Source organism: Pseudopipra pipra, chromosome W (genome assembly GCF_036250125.1).
Source record: "Pseudopipra pipra isolate bDixPip1 chromosome W, bDixPip1.hap1, whole genome shotgun sequence".
NCBI classification, from domain to species: Eukaryota; Metazoa; Chordata; class Aves; order Passeriformes; family Pipridae; genus Pseudopipra; species Pseudopipra pipra.
Window position 1 is genome coordinate 34,030,992 of NC_087580.1, and position 6,000 is coordinate 34,036,991.

Consider the following 6,000-nt stretch of genomic DNA (forward strand, 5'->3'; position numbering starts at 1 on the left):
CCCATCCCCAAGCAGGTGCTGTGTCCATCCCCTGTGTGCCAGGTGAGCTGGGGCTTTGCTGCAGAGCTGCGGGCACTGATTTGAGCGTCTCCAAGTGCTGAGATGGTGGGCACCCAGGAACACAAACTGTGCCTGGCCACGGAGCCTGCAAGGAGGAGCAGAGACAGCGGTGTCAGTGTGGGGGTCCAGGTTGTGCCTGTGCCTTCCCCTGCAGGCCCTGTCTGTCCCTGCTGGGCCCCTGTCCATCCCCATCAGGTCCCTGCCCGTCCCCCCCGGGCTGAGCTCCCCCCAGGAAGTGCCGTGGAGCTGAAGCTGCTGCCATCCCCCCCCTGCAGCCGCTGCCCCAGCCAAGGGAGCAGCAAAGGCAGGGCCAGGAGCAGAGGCAGCAGCAGGGGAGCCCTGGGGGGGCCGGGAAGCTCTTGTGTGGGTCAGGAAAGAGGCGCTGGGCACGAGGCCGGGGCTGTGCTGAGCAGGCCCAGCCCTCACATCCCCCCAGCCAACGCCGGCTGCCCGGGGGGCTTGGGAGGGACCCCCAGCCTGTGTGCCCCACACTGAGCTGGCAGAGAGAGAGCCAAGGGACAGGGCCACGGGCAGGGCCACGGGTGAGGGACAGGCAGGGCCATTGCAGGGCCATGGTGAGGGCACAGCCTGTGGCAGCAGAGCTGCCCAGGGCCGGGGGCAGCCGGGGGTGTTGGTACCAGGCACTGCTGGGGCCGAGCAGAGCACGAGGCCTCTTGCAGAGCCCTGGAGCAGCCTCCCACTTGCCAGCCCTGCCCTGGTGGGGTGACACTGTCCCTTCCCTACAGGACACTCCCCCCGAAATCTTCGTGGGGGCCTTTTGTATCTATTTCTGGTTGCCGATTCCTGCTGGGGACCTGGGGGAGCCTCTGCAATCCCATCCCTGGGGCACAATCTCCTCTCCAGAGCTTGACTCAGTGCAGACTTTGCAGGGAAATCTGTGCTGGCAGCCCGAGTATGTCCCAAGCCCCCACACTGCCCCCACCATATTTGGGATGAGTTCCCCCTTCCCGGGCACCCATGGGATGGGGGGTGATTGTTCTCCTGCTGTTGCTGTTGCTGCTCCGCCCCTGTCCCTGCCCTTCCTGCCGCTGTCGGGTGAGCGGAGCGGCCACGATGGGAAAGGGGTGAGAGAAGTGAAGAGAGCGGGTGGGACCCCCAAAGGGAGCTGGAGGGGTGGTGGGTCATCCCCAAAGGGAGCTGGGGGGAGCCATGGTTTGGGGGGCAGTTGGGAAAGGGGTGGGAGAGGGGGGTAAAGGGAGGGGGGAGAGCGAGAACGGGGTTGCAATGGCAGTCCCTCTGTGTCCCCATGCCTTGATCCCTGGAGAGTGGGGGAGGCTGGAGAGAGGGGAGAGCTGCAAGAGCCTCAAGTGCCTGGAGAGGCGGCGCAGAGAAGGGAAAACCTGGACAGTGGGGACCCCTGGGATCCGCGAGACAACAAAGTGGAGAACCTGGAGAGGGGGAATGTCTGGGAACATGGCACCCCAAAGGCGAGAGTCAGAACAGAAGTGCCCCTTGGGACCCCCAACACTCTCAGCATCCCTAAGTGGGACCCCCAGCATCCTAGACAGGGGAGACCCTCTGAACCCCAGAGGGGAGAGCCCAGAGAGGTGGAACTTCTGGGAGAATTTTTCTGGCTGAATCTTGATATTTTGGAGTATTTTTTAGCTGAATCTCAACTTTTTGCAGTTTGTGAGAGGTTCATCTCACTATTTCTGAGGGTTTTTTTGCCTGAATGTCAGTGGTTTGGGTTTTTCTGGGCTGGATCTTGGTGTTTTGGAGGTCTTTATGGACACAGGATGCCCAATGAGCTCTAGAGATGGACTTGGGCAGGAGGAACCCCCAAGCCAATGGGCTCAGCCCTTGTTTTCCCCCCATCAGGATTTGTCCTTCCCAAAGCTTGGGGGGATAGAGGAGGAGGCTGCGAGGAAGAGGAAGATGCCTTGGGCCCCCCAGGCAGGTGAGGAGGCAGTCAGTGTCCCTTTGGGCGGGTGTTGTGCTGGCTCTGTCAGCCGAGCATGGCCCCGGCTGCAGGACAACCCCGCTGGCGCCGCCGTCCTGCCGGGGCCGGAGTTGGGGGGATGTCCTTGGCCTTCCCTGTGGGCCGGAGGCAAATCCCCTGCCTGTCCTTCTTGCTTCCTGCCCCAGGCCCCGAGCTGAGGACGGAGAGCCCGGAGGACAAATCCCCCCGTGAGACCCTGGTGGGAGAGGCCGTTTTGAAGGGCTCCCCGGCGCAGGAAGGCAGCGGGGAGGAAAAGGGCCGGAGATCCCCCCACAGGAGGGGCTCCAAAGCCATCCCAGGGTGCTCTGAGGAGGAAAGAGCCAGCCTGTGCCGGGAAGGTGGTTGGAGCTTGAGGGGGAGCTCTGAGCTGGTGGTCCCTGATCAGCCTCCCAGCAGGGGGAAGCCCTTCAGGTGCTTGGAATGTGGGAAGACCTTCAGCAGGAGCACCACCCTCCTCACCCACCAGCACATCCACACTGGGGAACGTCCCTACCCGTGTGGGGAATGTGGGAAGAGCTTCAGGCAAAGTTCCAACCTTATCCAACACCAGCGCATCCACAGTGGGGAATGGCCCTACACATGTAGGGAATGTGGGAAGGGCTTCAGTGACAGCTCCAACCTCCGTACCCACCAGCGCATCCACACTGGGGAACGTCCCTACAAGTGTGGGGACTGTGGGAAGAGCTTCAACTGCAACTCCAACCTCCTCAGCCACCAGCGCATCCACACTGGAGAACGTCCCTACAGGTGTGGGGAATGTGGGAAGAGTTTCAGACACAGCTCCACCCTGCACTCCCACCAGCACATCCACACTGGGGAACAGCCCTACACGTGTTGGGAATGTGGGAAGAGCTTCAACTGCAGCTCCAACCTCCTCAGCCACCAGCGCATCCACACTGGGGAGCGGCCCTACACATGTGGGGAATGTGGAAAGAGTTTCAGTGACAGCTCCAATCTTCACGCCCACCAACGCATCCACACCAAGGAACGGCCCTACACATGTGGGAAATGTGGGAAGAGGTTTCAGACCAGCTCACATCTCCTCAGGCATGAGCGGACGCACACGGATGAGAGGCCCTTCGCTGCACCGACTGCGGGAAGGGCTTCAAGCAGAACTCCACCCTCCTCACCCACCGGCACATCCACACCGGGGAGAGGCCCTACAAGTGTGGGGAGTGTGGGAAGAGCTTCACCGACAGCTCTACCTTGACCAAACACCAACGGACCCACCAGTAAGGGAAGCCCTGCCAGTGCCCCGACTGCGGGAAGAGCTTCGGCCGTAGGACTGACACGCAACAAAGGTTTCAAAAGGTCTTCAGGATTTTGAGTATCTGCACTCCAACATCATTTTATTCTTTTGAATATGTGTAAGTTTAACCTCATTTTAGTCTGAAAGCCAAATTCTCCACTACCCCGTTCCCTGATAACCGTGGGCTGATTCTGACAAGTGAGGCAGAAATTACCCACTGCGCAGCAAAAACCAGTGGGGCCAGCCAGTGGTCTCTGCCCTGGCAGCCCAGTTTCCCCAGTCTCATCTCAAAATGACCAGTTACACTGAAGCAAAGAGCACTGGAACCAGTGCAAGAAGCCCCAGTCTGACTTTCACACCTGCCCATGTCTCCTGTTTTCTGCTGCTCTACAGACTTCCTTGTTTAAAATACAATGGGAAAATGAACAGTTTTTGGGGTTGTTTTGGTTTTGGGCTCGGGTTTTTTTTTCCCTCACTGTTCTCATTAGCCTCATTTCAAATCTATTTCGGTGTTTGAAGATGAATTAAAATTTTGAATGATTTTTAATCTTAATGCCTTGACCAAAGTATCAAAACATCAAAAATAAAAAAAAAAAACAAACCACAAAGCTTTCCATTATTGTCACAATCAAACACTCAGAAGTACTAACATAAGCACAGTGAAAACCCCATAAATAAGACCATTAAAATAATTTTAATATTTATATATTATTATATTTTTACCTAAGCTTAACATAGGAAATTTTATTCCTGACATCAGCTTTCCCCACCTCTCAAAAAGGTAATTTAGTTACATCTTAGTCACCCTTGAAAGGCTCTTTCCAGTTGGGTTGGCCTCTGCCTTAGACACTCATGAGATCTGCCAAAACCAGTTTAAGGGCAAGTTTCCCTACCAGGTTCAACTGCATTGGTTTTACCAAAAACTTTGCAAGTAACCCCACAACTTTCATCTTAAACTCTTCTCTCAACCTTGTAAAATAATTAGCAGTAAACAGACCTGATAATGTGTTATAATTAAGAATTTCTTGTTTTCAGAGTTATTCATACACTAAAAAGATGCCACAGGAATGGCCAAAATATTAATAGCAACTTCTACACTTTAGAAGTCTACATTTGGTTTAAAAGATTTCACAGTGGTTGTTTCCTTAGGAATTCAGGCACATTTTACTAACAAGTTTCAATAAAGTTACAAAAACATCTTCCTCCACTAAGACACATGCAGTGATCCTAACCTGAGGTAGGCACTGAAAAGCCCAACTCTTTTCTTAGATGTCACGAATCTTTCATTCCTTCTGCCACATCAATTAGGCATCAGCCCATTTTTCAAGCTGCTGTTATCTACCAGCTCCTGCTTTGGTTTCCAAGCCCAGTATTTTGGCCACGATAAAATCAGGGACCTGGGCAGTCATGTCAGAATGACAAAGAGTACTGGCACTCCCTGCCAAGGGAGACAAACCATTCCCAACCTCGACCAAAGGTTCAAGGCAACAATTCTGAAACAATTTTACAATGTTTTTCTCTTCAGTTTTTTGCTGCAATTCTCTGTTGCTCTATTAAAAGACCACAGCAGTGAAGGACAAGGCCTGATGGCCAAACCCAGGGCTTCAGCCACTTGAGGTCTATTGAAATCTCTCTGTGAGGAAAAGCTGAGAGAATTGGGATTGTTGAGGCTGGAGAAGGGAAGGCTTTGGGGTGACCTAATTGTGGCCTTCCAGTGCCCTCAGTAAAGTCATGGACAACACCCAGCTGGGTGTGAGTGTGGATGTGCTGGAGGGCAGGAAGGCTCTGCAGAGGGATCTGGACAGGCTGGATCAATAAGGCCAAGTGTCAGGGCCTGCCCTTGGCTCCCAACAACCCCCTGGAACGCTCCAGGCTGGGGGCAGAGGGGCTGGAGAGCTGCTCAGCAGGAAGGGACTTGGGGGTGCTGCTTGACAGGGACTGGATATGAGGCAGAGTGTGCCCAGGGGGGCAAGAAGGTCAAGGGCATCGTGGTCTTTGTGGAGAAGAGTGTGGCCAGCAGGAGCAGAGAACTGATTGCCCCTCTGTGCTGGGCACTGGGGAGGCCCCACCTGGAGTGCTGTGTCCAGTTCTGGGCCCTCAGTGCCAAAAGGCCCTTGAGGGGCTGGAGCGTGTCCAGAGAAGGGACCGGAGCTGGGGAAGGCTCTGGAAAACATGTCTGCTGAGGGATGGCTGAGGGAACTGGGCTTGTTGAGTCTGGAGAAGGGGAGGCTCAGGAGGGACCTCATTGCTCTCTGCAATGACCTGAAAGGAGGTTTTAGTGGGTGTGGGGGTCGGTCTCTTCTGCAAAGCCTTTAGTGACAGGAAGAGAGGAAACGGCCTTAAATTGCGTTGGGCAATGTTCATATTAGATGTTAAAGAACCCTTTTTCCACTGAGAGAGTGTTCAGGCATTGGATCAAGTAGCCCAGGGAGGTGGTGGAGTCTCTGGAAGTGTTCAGGTGTGTGGTGGGTTGACTTTGGCTGGACACCAGGTGCCCTCCCAGCTGCTCTATCACTCCCCTTCCCAACAGGACATGGGAGAAAGTAAGGTTGAAAAAACAAAATAATGGGTTGGGATAAGGCAGTTTATTTAAAGCAAAAAGCAGAACAAAGCTTGTACACACAGAAGCCAAAGACAGCAGGGTTTGTTCTCTGCTTCCCATGAGCAGCCATGGTCGGCCACTCCCGAGGAGCAGGGCTTGGGTCCGCGGGACGGTTCCTCAGCAGGCAGC

General features: G+C 54.9%; 1 pseudogene; it reads left to right on the forward strand.

Moving 5' to 3' along the window:
• The first annotated feature begins 2,014 nt into the window (after positions 1-2,014).
• LOC135405319 (zinc finger protein 660-like) lies at positions 2,015-3,605 on the forward strand (annotated as a pseudogene).
• The last annotated feature ends 2,395 nt before the right edge of the window (positions 3,606-6,000 follow it).